This window comes from Hypanus sabinus, chromosome 11 (genome assembly GCF_030144855.1).
Source record: "Hypanus sabinus isolate sHypSab1 chromosome 11, sHypSab1.hap1, whole genome shotgun sequence".
NCBI lineage: Eukaryota > Metazoa > Chordata > Chondrichthyes > Myliobatiformes > Dasyatidae > Hypanus > Hypanus sabinus.
In genome coordinates this window covers 24462013-24478523 of record NC_082716.1, presented here as the reverse complement: position 1 = coordinate 24478523, position 16511 = coordinate 24462013, and the positions used below count along the sequence as shown (strand labels likewise).

Below are 16511 nucleotides of genomic sequence, written 5' to 3'. Positions count from 1 at the left end.
TACTAGCTTGGCAGCATAATTCATTATGTTATCAGCTGAATATCAGTCTCTGCTAAGGCCTGAAATCATACTGTCCTGGAAACCAAGGGATTAATCTTACTTTCATCTTCAAGTGCTCAATGACAAGGAGGAATGGAGATCAAAGAAAGGGTTACTTGCACCTGCAGCTAAACCATAATTGACATTACTGGCAGCAGCAGGTCAAGCTGCTTCATGCTCTTGCCTGAAGAAGGCTGCCTGAAATGAAAGAGAGCAATTTTGGTGGAGGTGGAATTATTAAGAGAGAGAGAAAGAAAGGATGCATTTGTATTGTTCCTTTGACACCTCCTTCCAGAAGATTCGAAGTGTTTTTGGCCAGATAAATAGCAGTGTAGCTATTGTCCAACGTTAGAAACATGCCAGCCAATTTGCACACAGCAAACTCCCAGGAAAGTCAGTGAGATAAAGACAGGCAGCTTAATTGTCTATATCATGGAACAAAATACCAGATAGTCGCTGTTACATATTTAATATTTCAGAAATATTTGAGTAATATTATAAATATATTTTTTGAATAAACATTCTTTCTTGTTTACTTATGGGTAAGAAGCATGTGAATGGCAAACATGATCACTGCACAGTGGCATGAATAAGCACCTCACTTGAAGTAAAAAATTAAGTTTACACCCCTCTCCCAGGCTCCCTTGCTTTTCTTTCAACTGGTTTTATGCTTTGGAGTTAGAAAACGTAGCATAGGTGATGAGGAGGTTTTAAAATGAACCCCAGTTGAAGCGCAGCAAGACGTTCAAGTTTTTTTTTTCCTTTGGAACAGCACAGGAATGGACAGTGAGTCATGAGTGATGATAATAATAATAAATAAATAAAGTAGTAATGGCTGTCTGCATCAGAAAGACAGATATATTTGATTACTGAACAGATACTGTATACAGAGCAAATTAAGCAGCAGCTTGAAGCAAATGAAATAGCCAATGAAAGCGATTGCGAACGTTGCTCAGTGTGCTAGGTGCAGTTCTCTTAGAGGTTTAACTGCTCTAACCAAACCAGGCAACATGAGCTGTGCTGACATTGGTGAAAGTAATGCAGGAACATTTGGAGCCAAAACCATTGTTGACTGCATAATGCTTTAGGTTTCATAAATGGAATCAAATGGAAGGAGAGTCCATTTCAGCATACGTGGCTGAAATGAAGAAGTTGTCTGAGCATTGTCAGTTCAGTGGTGGGATTAGTAATGCACCACGAGATTGTTCCGTTTATGGAAACTTACAAGAAAGCATTCAAAAATGGCTCCAAACTGAAGCACAACTTACATTTAAAAGAGCAGTTGAAATCACTGTATGAATAGAAACAGCAGACAGAGATGTAATTGAGTTGCAGTCAGGAAAGAAAGTGAATGTGAACAAAATTGCAACATCTAAACAGAAACCAGCCTGGCAATCAAGTTAATTTACCATTTTAGCCGGGGTTCACATACACAGACCAATGCAGACTGCAAGGTGAAACTTTTGGATGTAGGGCACATCCAAGGTGAATGTCGGGTAGACAAAATTAAATGAACTGCACTGGGAAGAGAAGAAGATAAAAAGTAAATTTCCGTTTCAAAAAGAGCACTAACCTGCATGCTACCGATAAAATATCTGATAATGATAAGAGTGACATAGGACTGATTAGCCTTGAGATTTACAATGTGAAAACTGACAAGAGACAAACAATATGGCTTTCACCAGAAGTGAACGCAAATTAATTAAAATGAAATTGGACATTGGCTTAGCTGTTTCATTTATTCCACAAAATGAATTTGAACAGCATTTCAAAGGTACTGAGCTGAAGCCTGCAGATATCCAACTTAGAACTTATTCTGGAGAAAAGTTTCCTGGGAGAACTACATTTGTAACAGTGAAATACAACAACCAACAAGCTACATTGAGATTGTATGTGGTAAAAACTGGAGGTATAGTGTTGTGGGGGCATGATTGGATGAGACAAATACCAGCTTGACTGCAGACCCATCCATCATTTGTATGCCACATCCCCTGCAATAGAGTCAACTAGTAACAAATTCAGAAAGGTACTAGATATTGCCGCAGCAGTGTTTAAGGATGGCATTGGAAAACTCAGACATATCAAGGGTAAGATAGTGTTAAATGAAAAGACTTAGGAGCTGGTGGTGGACCTGAGGAGGGCTAAGGCACCAGTGACTCCTGTTTCCATCCATCGGGTCAGTGTGGACATGGTGGACGATTACAAGTACCTGGGGATACAAATTGACAATAAACTGGACTGGTCAAACAACACTGAGGCTGTCTACAAGAAGGGTCAGAGCCTTCTCTATTTCCTGAGGAGACTGAGGTCCTTTACCATCTGCCGAGAAATGCTGAGGATGTTCTACGAGTCTGTGGTGGCCAGGGCTATCATGTTTGCTGATGTGTGCTGGGGCAGCAGGCTGAAGGTAGCAGACACCAACAGAATCAATAAACTCATTTGTAAGGCCAGTGCTCTTGTGGGGGTGAAACTGGACTCTCTGACAGTGGTGTCTGAAAAGAGGATGCTGTCCAGGTTGCATGCCATCTTGGACAATGTCTCCCATCCACTCCATAATGTACTGGTTAGGCACAGGAGTACGTTCAGCCAGAGACTCATTCCACCGAGATATAACACTGAGCGTCATAGGAAGTCATTCCTGCCTGTGGCCATCAAACTTTACAACTCCTCCCTCAGAGTGTCAGACACCCTGAGCCAATAGGCTGGTCCTGGACTTATTTCCACGGCATAATTTACTTATTATTATTTAATTATTTATGGTTTTATATTGCTATATTTCTACACTATTCTTGGTTGGTGCGACTGTAACAAAACCCAATTTCCCTCGGGATCAATAAAGTATGTCTGTCTGTCAAAATGCCACACCTAAGTTTTACAAAGGCTGTCTGGTTCATTATACTGTGACAAAGTAGCCGATGAGATCACACAGAGGCTGAAGGAATTCTTTCTAAGGTTGAGTGGAGCCGATGAGCAATGCAGGGGGTCCCAACTGCTGAGATAAATGAGCCTATCAAGATCTTTGGTTATTTTAAGATTCTAAGGTCACCATCAACTCAGTGCTGAAAGTAAATCCTCTGCCCAATATAGAGGATTTCTGGAAAGGTCTTTGCAAACCTTTCCAGAAGGAAACACTTCAACAAAGTGGACTTAACTGTGGCTTATCCACAGATGGAGATGGAAGAAAAGTCAGAAGTGTTTCTCACCATAAATACTCACAAAGGGTTTCATCACTATAATATGCAAATTTATAGGGTAGCATCAGCACCTTCTGTCACAACCAGGGATTTGGCAGCGCAGTAGATAGGGCAATTGTGCTTGTGAATTTGTACGTGTCAGCTAACTATTATTTGATGATGACCCCATGCTTGTCGTCGTAGTGCTTGTCGAGACTTGGACAGAGCACAGCAATGCTTCGCTGCCTGATTGCTTTTGGCCTTCCCTGAGAAATTGGCCTTCTGAGTCAACTAACGTTGAAGACTGGCGGTATTCATTTAATGTTTAGGTTTTCTTTTGAGCTGCAGTTTAGGCTTCGTTTCCCATTTGAGAGTTCCAGTTAATGGGCCTATTTGGCCTAGCGTTTATTGTTTATTATCCCTTTAACACTGTTCACATTAACGCTTGTGAACTATCGATCTACTTCAGTGTCTCTCACTCCGCATCTGGGCCATATCAAACCTGTTAACACCCTCACTGTAGCCGAAAGCAAAGGACCAGGTGCTGCAAGACTGCCCAGGTCCTCAGTGTTAGCTGGATGACTTCATTTTGCCAGTGAGGATGACTAGGAAAAATCTCAGGACAGTGTTGAAAAGGTTCTAAGATTATGAGCTCAGAGCTCAATGTGAGGAGCATGAATTCTTCAAACCAAATATCATTTACTGTGGGTACACCACTGATGCACAGATTGTTAAGTACACTGAGAACATTCAAGGCAAGGTGGATGTGCCAAGGCCAAGATATGTCACAGTGGTGGTGCTTTTTAGGATTTGTCAGTTACTATAACAATTTCCTGCCAAACCGGGCTACTGTGCTCCACCCCGTGAACTCATTACTGCAGATTGGGAAGAACTGGCAATGGACAAAGCAGTGTGAGGTGGCTTTCCAAAACACAAAGGAAATAGTGATGTCGGACAGTTTACTCACACATTCTGATCCACATCATCTACTAAAGCTTGCCTGTGATGCCTCTCATGGTATAAGTGCAGTCATGTCAAATGTTATGAGTGATGGAAGTGAACACCCCATAGTCTTTGCATCACTTTACCTTTCTGCTGTAGAGACAAATTATATACAGATTGACAGATTGAGTCTGGTTTGAGGTGTTGAACATTTCAACCAATACTTCTATTGGAGAGGGTTTACCCTCTTGACTGATCATCAACCACTGGTTTGCATTTTCAATCTACAGACGGGTGTTCCTCTGATAGCAGCAGCAGCACAAATGCAGAGAAGGGCTCTTGTTTTTTGGAGTACAGGACTACAAGATCAAGCTCAAGAGGACAACTAATGATGGAACTTGTTCTTGATGGAGATTGCCTTATCTGGGGATTGAGAGTCATTGTACCATCCAAACTGAGAGCTGGTGTGTTGGAGGAGCTACATGCTGGTTATCCAGCATGGCCAAAATTAAAACATTGGCTCAAAGCTTTGTCTGACGGCCTGAGATAGATTAGCAGATCAAGTATCTTGGCATCTTGGCAAGCACTATTCAGGATGTCATGTCTGGTGCTGTCGTAACTACTTCTGGGAGTCCCAGAGTCAATTTCTACAACCACCACAGGCTGCAGAACCAGAGATTGTTTTACATCCACAAGTCTCCAAGCACAGTGATCCCCTTTGTCAGGAAAGACATCCCACAAGAGTAAATTCCATGATGTGTATTTAATATTTGAGTAATATTTCAGTAATATTATAAATATATTGTTTGATCAAGCATTCTTTTTTTAATTACATAATTCAGTATGGGTTATATATATACAAAGTATGTAAATGGCATACATTTCACGCCACGTCATAAGTGAGCACCTCACTTAAAGTAAAAATGAAGTTTACACGCATCTCTCAGGCTCCCTTGTTTTTCTTCCAATTAATTTTATCTTTTGGAGTTACAATACATAACAAAAGGGCAATTCCTCCACCCCTCATGCTGGAGAAAGTCAGCCAACATTTTGGGCCAAGTCCCTTCATCGGGACTTATGACTTGAAATCCTAGTGAAGGGTCTTAGCTGTAACATCTTCTCTTCATTCCTCCCCTGAGATGTTGCCTGACCTGCTGAGTTTCTCCTGCATATTGTGTGTGTTACTCTGGATTTCCAGAATCTCTTGTGTTTATAATTCCTCCACACTACATTGAAATACCTCTTAAATGATTTTTAAACCTATCAGAGAAAGGAGAAGTGCCTCATTAATATCTGTTTCAAATGGTAACTCCTTTGACAGCGCTGCATATCTTCCACACCACATTCTGTGGTTTGGTTTAGATTTTGCCATCCAAATCTTTAGGTCTATGGAGAGGGTGCAGAGGAAATTTACCAGGATGTTGCCTGGTTTGGAGAACAGGTCATATGAAGCAAGGTTAGCAGAGCTGGGACTTTTCTCTTTGGAGCGTAGAAGAATGAGAGGGGACTTGATAGAGGTCTACAAGATTGTGAGAGGCATAGATCGGGTGGATAGTCAGTACCTGTTTCCAAGGGCAGCAATAGCAAACACCAAAGGGCTTATGTACAGAATTAAGGGAGGGAAGTTTAGGGGAGACATTAGAAACACATAGAAGCATAGAAAATAGGTGCAGGAGATGCCATTCATCCCTTTGAGCCTGCACCGCCATTCAGTATGATCATGGCTGATCATCCAACTCAGAACCCTGTACCTGCTTTCTCTCCATACCCCTTGATCCCTTTAGCCACAAGGGCCATATCTAACTTCCTCTTAAATATAGCCAATGAACCGGCCTCAACTGTTACCTGTGGCAGAAAATTCCACAGATTCACCATTCCCTGTGTGAAGAAGTTTTTCCTCATCTCGGTCCTAAAAGGCTTCCCCTTTATCTTTAAGCTGTGACCCCTTGTTCTGGACTTCCCAACATCGGAAACAATCTTCCTGCATCTAGCCTGGCCAATCCCTTTAGAATTTTATACGTTTCAATAAGGTCCCCCCTCAATCTTCTAAATTCTAGTGAGTATAAGCCTAGTCGATCCAGTCTTTCTTCATATGCCATCCCAGGAATCAATCTGGTGAACCTTCTTTGTACTCCCGCTATGGCAAGAATGTCTTTCCTCAGATTAGGGGACCAAAACTGCACACAATATTCTAGATGTGGTCTCACCAAGGCCTTGTACAACTGCAGTAGAACCTCCCTGCTCCTGTACTCAAATCCTTTAGCTATGAATACCAACATACCATTTGCCTTTTTCACTGCCTGCTGTACCTGCATGCCCACCTTCAATGACTGGTGTACAATGACACCCAGGTCTCGTTGCACCTCCCCTTTTCCTAATCGGACACCATTCAGATAATAATCTGTTTTCCTGTTCTTACAACCAAAGTGGATAACCTCACATTTATCCACATTAAATTGCATCTGCCATGAATTTGCCCACTCACCTAACCTATCCAAGTCACCCTGCATCCTCTTAGCATCCTCCTCACAGCTAACATCGCCACCCAGCTTCGTGTCAACTGCAAACTTGGAGATGCTGCATTTAATTCCCTCATCTAAATCATTAATATATAATGTAAACAACTGGGGTCCCAGCACTGAGCCTTGCGGTACCCCACTAGTCACTGCCTGCCATTCTGAAAAGGTCCCATTTACTCCCACTCTTTGCTTCCTGTCTGCCAACCAATTCTCTTCTTTCTTTTTAAATTTTTTTATTAGTTTTAAACAAACATAAATGAAACATGAATACAAAATGTTTGAGAGTACATAATTAATAGTTTAAATAGACATTCAGATATGTAATAATAAAAATATATAAACTCTCAAACCCAGAACAATAATGAACAAAGAAGTAAAAAGAAAAAAACGTGAATCCACATCAATACCATACCTTCAATACCTTGTGCTTTAAGTTTGCACACTAATCTCCTGTGTGGGACCTTGTCAAATGCCTTTTGAAAATCTAAATATACCACGTCCATTGGCTCTCCCCTATCCACTCGACTAGTTATATCTTCAAAAAATTCTATAAGATTCGTCAGACATGATTTTCCTTCCATAAATCCATGCTGACTTTGTCCGATGATTTCACCTCTTTCCAATTGTGCTGTTATCACATCTTTGATAACCGACTCTAGCATTTTCCCCACCACCGATGTCAGACTAACTGGTCTATAATTCCCCAGTTTCTCTCTCCCTCTTTTTTTAAAAAATGAGGTTACATTAGCCACCCTCCAATCCTCAGGAACTAATCCAAAATTTAAAGAGTTTCGAAAAATTATCACAAATGCATCCACTATTTCTTGGGCTGGAGGTGACTAGTGGGGTACCAGAGGGCTCTGTATTGGGACCACAGCTCTTTACGATTTATGTCAATGATTTAGATGAGGGCATTGAAAACTATATCAGCAAGTTTGCTGACGATACTAAACTGGGTGGCAGTGTGACATGCGAAGAGGACGTTAGGAGAATACAGGGAGACTTGGATAGGCTGAGTGAGTGGGCAGATACTTGGCAGATGTCATTCAATGTGAATAAATGTGAAGTTATCCACTTTGGAAGCTGGAACAAGAGGGCAGAGTATTGTCTGAACGGTGTCGAGTTAGGTAAGGGAGAAATGCAAAGAGACCTAGGAGTCCTAGTTCACCAGTCAATGAAGGTGAATGAGCAAGTGCAACAGGCAGTGAAGAGGGCAAATGGAATGTTGGCCTTTGTTACAAGGGGAATTGAATACAAGAGCAAGGATGTTCTTTTGCATTTGTACAGGGCCCTGGTGAGACCACACCTGGAATATTGTGTACAGTTTTGGTCTCCAGGTTTAAGGAAGGACATTCTGGCAATTGAGGAAGTGCAGCGTAGATTCACTAGGTTGATTCCTGGGATGGCAGGGCTGTCTTATGCAGAGAGATTGGAGAGATTGGGCTTGTACACGCTGGAATTGAGGAGATTGAGAGGGAATCTGATTGAAATGTTTAAGATAATTAAAGGATTTGATAGGATTGAGGCAGGAAATATGTTCCAGATGTTGGGAGAGTCCAGTACCAGAGGGCATGGATTGAGAATAAGAGGTCAGTTATTTAAAACAGAGTTGAGGAAGAGCTTCTTCTCCCAGAGAGTTGTGGAGGTGTGGAATGCACTGCCTTGGAAGACGGTGGAGGCCAATTCTCTGGATGCTTTCAAGAAGGAGCTGGATAGATAGCTGATGGATAGGGGAATCAAGGGATATGGGGACAAGGCAGGGACTGGGTATTGATAGTGAATGATCAGCCATGATCTCAGAATGGCGGTGCAGACTCGAGGGGCCGAATGGTCTACTTCTGCACCTATTGTCTATTGTCTATTGTCTATTGATCAGGGACCTCATGGTAAAGGAGCCATTAGGAGGTAGTGACCATAATATGATATGTTTTAACCTACAATTTGAGAAGGAGAAGGGAAAATCAGAAGTGTCAGTATTACAGTTGAACAAAGGGACCTGTGGAGCTCTGAGGGAGGAGCTTGCCAAAGTTCAATGGAACAATACCCTAGCAGGGAAGACAGTAGAACAACAATGGCATGTATATCTGGAAATAATGCAGAAGGTGCAGGATTGGTTCATTCCAAAGAGGAAAAAAGATCCTAAGGGGAGTAAGGGTGAGCCGTGGCTGATGACGGAAGTAAAGGGCAGTATAAAAATAAAAGGGAAGAAGTATAAGATAGCAAAGATGAGCAGGAAGCTGGAGGACTGGGAAGCTTTTAAAGAGTAACAGAAGATAACTAAAAAGGCAATACACAGAGAAAAAATGAGGTACGCAGGTAAACTAGCCAAGAATATAAAGGAGGATAGTAAAAGCTTCTTTAGGTATTGGAAAAGCAAAAAAATAGTTAAGACCAAAATTGGGCCATTGAAGACAGAAACAGGTGAATTTATTATGGGGAACAAGGAAATGGCAGATGAGTTGAACAGGTACTTTGGATCTGTCTTCACTAGCAAAGACACAAACAATCTCCCAGATGTAATAGTGGCCAAAGGAACTAGGGTAATGGATGAACTGAATGAAATTTATATTAAGCAAGAAACTGAGTTGGATAGACTGTTGGGTCTGAAGGCTGATAAGTCGCCGGGACCTGATGGTCTGCATCCCAAGGTACTTAAGGAGGTGGCTCTAGAAATTGTGGATGCATTGGTAATCATTTTCCAATGTTCTATAGATTCAGGATCAGTTCCTGCAGATTGGAAGGTGGCTAATGTTGTCCCACTTTTCAAGAAAGGAGGGAGAGAGAAAACAGGGAATTATAGACCGGTTAGTCTGACGTCAGTAGTGGGAAAGATGCTGAAGTCAATTATAAAAGAGGAAATTACGACACATTTGGATAGCATTTGGATTTATGAAGGGAAAATCATGCTTGACTAATCTTCTGAAGTTTTTTGAGGATGTAACTATGAAAATGGACAAGGGAGAGCCAGTGGATGTAGTGTACCTGGACTTCCAGAAAGCTTTTGATAAAGTCACACATAGGAGATTAGTGGGCAAACTTAAGGCACATGGTATTGGGGACAGAGTACTGACATGGATTGAAAATTGGCTGGCTGACAGGAAACAAAGAGTAGTGATTAACGGGTCCCTTTCAGAATGGCAGGCTGTGACCAGTGGGGGTACCACAAGGTTTGGTGCTGGGACCGCAGCTGTTTACAATATACATTAATTATTTAGATGAAGGGATTAAAAGTAGCATAAACAAATTTGCCGATGACACAAAGCTGGGTGGCAGTGTGAAATGTCAGGAGGATGTTATGAGAATGCAGGGTGACTTGGACAGGCTAGGTGAGTGGGCAAATGTATGGCAGATGCAGTTTAATGTGGATAAATGTGAGATTATCCACTTTGGTGGCAAGAACAGGAAGGCAGATTACAATCTAAATGGAGCCAAGTTAGGAAAAGGGGAAGTACAACGAGATCTAGGTGTTCTTGTACATCAGTCAATGAAAGCAAGCATGCAGGTACAGCAGACAGTGAAGAAAGCTAATGGCATGCTGGCCTTTATGACAAGAGGAATTGAGTATAGGAGTAAAGAGGTCCTTCTGCAGCTGTACAGGGCCCTGGTAAGAACTCATCTGTAGTATTGTTTGCAGTTTTGGTCTCCAAATTTGAGGAAGGACATTCTTGCTATTGAGGGAGTGCAGCGTAGGTTCACAAGGTTAATTCCCGAAATGGCGGGACTGTCATATGTTGAAAGATTGGAGCGACTGGGCTTGTATACACTGGAATTTAGAAGGATGCGAGGGGATCTGATTGAAACATATAAGATTATTAAGGGATTGGACACTCTGGAGGTAGGAAGCACGTTCCCGCTGATGGGTGAGTCCAGAACCAGAGGCCACAGTTTAAGAATAAGGGGTAGGTCATTTAGAACAGAGATGCAGAAAAACTTTTTCACCCAGAGAGTGGTGGATATGTGGAGTGCTCTGCCCCAGAAGGCAGTGGAGGCCAAGTCTCTGGATGCATTCAAGAGAGAGTTAGATAGAGTTCATAGATAGCAGGGTCAAGGGATATGGGGAGAGGGCAGGAACGGGGTACTGATTGTGTATGATCAGCCATGATCACAGTGAATGGTGGTGCTGGCTAGAAGGGCCAAATGGCCTACTCCTGCACCTACTGTCTATGGTCTGTGGTTTGAATGCCCAAGGCTGTGGTGATGGTATTTTAAAATGAGCCACAGCTATTGTGAACCTTCAGTGTTTTCTTATTTTCTTGTGATTATGATTAACATTCTCAAGCAGTTAAATAAATAATTTAAAACAAAGTGTTTCATCTTCCACCAAGCTAAGAATCTGCTAATGAAATCGCTGAATTCACAGTGTCTTGGCAGTATGTTTCTCATTACTTGGAACCAGATGATCCAGAACAATGTCAAGTATTTCTAAATCAGGACAGCAGTGAATAATACTAACCTGTTCGAATTTGTGAATCAGAAATCTGCCCTTTACTCTATATAGAAGCCAAAGCATCAGAATTGCTCTGCCCCAATTTAGAGTTGGGAGGGGGGAGAAAAACCTCCTTTATGTAGTTTTAATTGAAGTTCATGCATGAGGGAATCTCAGATAAAAATCACATTAATGTCATCTTAACATATGATTTGAAGCCTGTATTTTCAGAAGGTCCAACCTTGAATCTATAGAACTGTTACAGGTTATCTATTTTGGCTATATCTGCAGTTTCCAGTGAAAGGATCTTCACTCTAATACAACAGCTGTGATACTTACATCGTCTAATAACCATGAACGCACAAAGCCAGTGAAAACTCATTTTGACCTGGAGAATTAAGAATTCTGGCATTTGGCTAACAAGTGAGACTCTTGTTATCAAAAAGACATTTCCTATTAAAAACATATTCGGTGCTTCTGTTGTATGATTGTGGGAAACAATTGGTAGCAATGCCATTGCATGTATGGTACAAGTTTTCTTTCATTTTCTCTCACGTCACACCAGCTACAAATACTCATCTTGACATCCAGATATAGTTTTATAGCTGGCTGTAAGCCAAATAAAAAATTATTTACCAGAAGAATCTTTGTAAGGGCAAAAATACCCCAACATATTTATTATTAATATATAGTAACTGTGGTATAAAGTTGAGACCTTGGGCATTTCCATTATTTTTATCCCCCTCCATTTCTATTTGCTGGTTTAACACAAGACATATGGCCAATTAATTTTATTGTTTGAAGATATAGTCAATCTAGTTCAGAAATATACTAAGCAGTGTGTCTGGTACATGATAAATCGTGATGTACAAATTGTATTGATTCCAAAGCAACTAATTTCTATAAAAATTGCATCAGTTTAAAAGTATTGTTATATTTATGGAGCTGGCTTAATGGCATTCTTTTTGTTCACTCAATCAAGTGCAAAAGAATCTTCACACTCTACAAAATGATCCCTTTTAAAGCAAACCATTTTACAAGTGTGTTCAGATTTCTTTTGTTTACAAAAGCTTTAACCTTGATAGCTAGTACATTTAACACAAAAATTTTATCTGTCTGTAATGTTATCTATCTCTCGCTCTCTCTGAGCTACTGGAAAATAGTAATTCAAACTTACAGCGGGGTACTTAATTAAATCAAAGTTTGGTATCAAGACATAATTCTTTATGCTGTAGTTTTCTCCACAGACACTGGCAGTTCTGCACTGAAAAATGCTGCAAAGCACAATTCTTAAAGTGGTAACCAATGTCACACGTCCCAAATATCTTCCCTCCCTCCTATAATGATGAAAAATCAAGAAAAGTAGCCTATAATATATCTCCAGTCTGTCTTATCTTCACACAGATTTGTTCATATTACTGGTGTGTTCACAGTCAACAATCCCAGATTTTCGTCCCAATTGCTAAGGTATTCCGTGAGCCTGTTGTTGAGCTATGGGCTTCTCACTGTGCAGGGTTATCAGTTCATTGTCTAGTATCTCTGCATCTGCTTCCATAAACAAGCCACTTTGTTGGACTTCCTGAGCTGGCGCTGGCTCTTCTGATATTGAATGCTCTCCTGAATTTATACAATCTCAGATAAGCAGGTATTGAGCCACCACTTTCTCCTACCATATCTGATGCAAACTTCACGTTCATTATATTTCTAATCCTTAGTACCATAATAGCATAAGAACAGAAGTAGGCCATTCAGCCCATCAGTTCTGTTCCACCATTGCATCATGAATTACTTGTTATCTCAACCCTATTCTGCTGCCTTCTCGCTATAACTTTTGATGCTCTTACCATTCAAGAACCTATCATCCTCCACTTTAAATATACCCGATGACTTGGCCTCCATGGAAATCTGTGGCAATGAATGCTCCAGCCTCTGCCTAAAGACTAGGAGGTATTTTGTATCTCTATTATAACAGTGAGCCTGTCACTGAGACATGCAATCGTACAACTTTCACCCTTTGGCCATTGTGTCTTCACCCATTTACACAAAGCCCATTTTCCCCCTACACATATGAATTGGAGTTAGGAAGTTGTGGGTATGCTCTGTTGGCAATGGAAGTGTGGCAACATTTGTGGCTGCCCCTGCACATCTCGGACTGCGTTGTTCATTGATACAAACTATGCTTTTCACTATGATGTGACACTTCAATGAATGGGTGACAAATAAAGCTAGCTTTTTTTTATCTTTGTCTCCCATGTCTTTGCGAAGTGGGAGGAAACTGGAGTACCCAGCAGAAGCATATGCAATCACAGGGTGTACATATAGACTCCACACAAACAGCATGAGATTAGGATTGAACCAAGATTGTTGGAATTGTTAGGCCACAGCTCCATGACTTTTGTCGTCTTAGATTTTGTGCTTTCTTTTAACTGCATTTCTGTTACTGGGAGTTGAGTTCTCACGTTGCTACCAAAAAAAATTCTCTCATCGTTCCTTGACTGGAATACTATAGAGGTCTAGAATGACCATAGGAACATAAGATATAAGAGTAGAATTGGGCCATTTGACCCATCGAGCCTGCTCCACCATTTCATTATGGCTGATACAAATTTCCTATCAGCTCCAATTCTCAGCCTTCTCCCTGTATCCCTTCATCAACGTCTGCCTTAAGTGCTCAAACAGGGAATTGATTTACTGATATCAGAAGTTCTATTGTCTCTTTTTGACTGACAACCTCATTCTCCTGGATCAACAGTGTAAGATGGAAATGCATCTTGCCATACTGATGTACAAATCTAAGACACCGCTCATGTCTTTGAGATTAGCTTAATTCAACACAATATTGGCCCACAATATTGTACCAACCTAATCTACTCTAAGATCAATCCAACACTACCGTCCATTTTTTTTCTTTCATTGATGTGCCTATCTAATAGTCTCTCAAAGGAGCTGGTAGGTGATGTGGAAAGAGGTCAAGGGCTGAAGAAGAATGATTCTAATAGGACTATGGGACAAAGTGAAGGAAGGGGGAAAGCAGAGGGATGTGATGGGAAGATGAAGAGAAGAGAAGGAGTGAGATGGTAACTAGAATGGGGAATGGAAAAAGAGAGATGGGGGAAGTGGTATCAATTGCTAGAAGATCGAGAAATTGATGTTCATGCCATCAGATTGAAGGCTGGATTCAACATGTTGGCCTCGTGATCACCTTTGACAGGAGAGAACTGAATATTTCCACTGTATATTTGTTTCCTCACAGGCATTTTTTGCAATCGCAACGCAGGTTAAATGATCACAAGTGGCTTGTGAAAGCTGTTCAAGAATACCATTCTCCCACATCTATTTGATTAAACTTTGCCAGTACAAGATTGGAGCAAGTAACACCATCTCAGCTTGTGTGGCATTTGTCCAGCTTGTGTGTTTAATTGGCTAACCCATAGATCATTGCTCTAGGATCCAACTAGCTAGGATGTCAGCCCCTTCTTATCATAAGTGTAATCAAAGTGAAGACTCTGCATTTGCTGAGTTCCTGATTTGTTTGAACATTTCTTCATGAGCATCCAACCAATAGCATTCCATATCCTTCATGATCAGCTGTCTGAGCAGTGCATCTACCTTACTCAGATGGGACGGGAACTTCCTCAGATAATTGATAAATCCGGTTTTACTTTTGTAAATTCCATTACATTCAACTTTTCCTTCCCTTTACCTACCGTGTCGGTTTCCTCCAGTTGATTGAGAGAATGTACAAACTTAGCAGTAGTTTCCTCTCATATTCCAAAAGATGTATGGGTTTGGGTTAGTAAGTTGTGGGATGCAAGCATGGCGACACTACGGGCTGTTCCCAGCCCAATCTTCGGACTGTGTTGGTCGTTGATGCAAAACGGCACATTTCATTGTATGTTTCAGTAATTCAAAGTAATTGCAAACAAATAAGTCTAATATTTATTAAAGCTAATCTTTAGGGAAAAATAAGAAAAATAAAAAGTAAAAAAAAAAGAATTAAAAAATCAAATGAAACTAGGAGGAAAATAAAGAAAAAAAAATGAGTTCATTATGCAGTGACAGATATATCATTGACCCTGTTTCCACATCAGTGTAGGCAAGGAACAGAGTTTTCAATGTTTGCTCACTTCAGCATGAGATTGGGAAAGGCAGAGGTTCATTTACACACCAGCAAGCACAGGCTACTGATTCTATTCTACCAATGTGACTTTAATGGATTGAAAAATAATATTTCTCTACAGTCATGAAAGTGTTAATAACTTTTATCCTTTACCCTTCACAAGACTTTGAAGAAGTCATTTTTGCCTGAGAGTCTGGGCTTCATTGCTTATGGTGTATTTACTGAGGCTTATTTTTACTTTGTGGAACGATTTAATGAAATGTTGATAGCCGGAACAGTTGTGGTCTACTGCCAGATGTGCTGGGCAGGGGCAACAGAAGTTGTGCATCATCAATTATTTATATGGATTTAACAATCAGTTTGCTATACCCAAGAAGTACCCACGAAAGATCTTTCTCAGATTTATAAGAATAATATCTCTAAGTTTTTGACATTTAACCTACATCTTTCTTTATTTGGTTAGCATTCTTTCTCTCTCTTCTTTGAGATGGTATCTGAGTTAAATGGAAAGTACTATGCAGATTCTAAACACAAGTGATTCTGAAGATGCTGGAAATCCAGAATAACATATATAAAATCCTGGAAGTACTCAGCAGGTTCAGGCAGCATCAATCGAGAGGATGTTTCAGGCTGAGGCCCTTCATCAGATCAGACCTTCTGAGTTCCGTTCCTCCAGCATTTTGTCATGGAACTGTCCATCTGCTTCCTTTTGGGAGCTCATGTCCAGCTGGGCTGCTCCAGCAGACCTGAGCCCATCACTTGGTATTGGAGTTTGCTTTATTATTGTCACATCTGCCAAGACTCAAACGGTTTTGTTTTGTGTCCTATCCATACAGATCACACCGTATGAAATTTCATTGAGGTAGTGAAAAGAAAACAACATGAAGAATATAATGTTGTAGTTGCAGAGCAAGTACAGCAGCCACTGTAGCTGAATAGCAATAAAGTTCAGAGACCCAGATGAGCTAGTTTGGGAGATCCAGAGTTCATATCAGACTACAGCCTTTCTCAACCTCTTTGCCCTGGAGGAACCCTTGAAATAATATTCAGGTCTCGGGGAACCCCTGTGTAAAAATTATTTTTTCTACAGCTCGTGGTATGCTAGCATGATCAGTAAGTTGTAGATATAATAGTCTAAAAATAATTGTCAGTGTTCTTATGAGTAGATAATGAATTTTTAGCCAATCTTTCTTGAAAAAAATGGTAGATAAGCTTAGCTCTACTTTCTTGAAATTAATCTCTTTCTTTCCCTTTCATATATTTTAAAAACTCATAAGGCTAACATCATAAAT

At 40.7% G+C, this 16511-nt stretch overlaps 1 protein-coding gene across 2 annotated transcripts in view; it reads left to right on the top strand.

Moving 5' to 3' along the window:
* The window catches only part of LOC132401544 (dihydropyrimidine dehydrogenase [NADP(+)]-like), an 889454-nt gene that overhangs the window by 851112 nt on the left and 21831 nt on the right, over positions 1 to 16511 (top strand). The gene's annotated exons all lie outside the window — the stretch shown is intronic.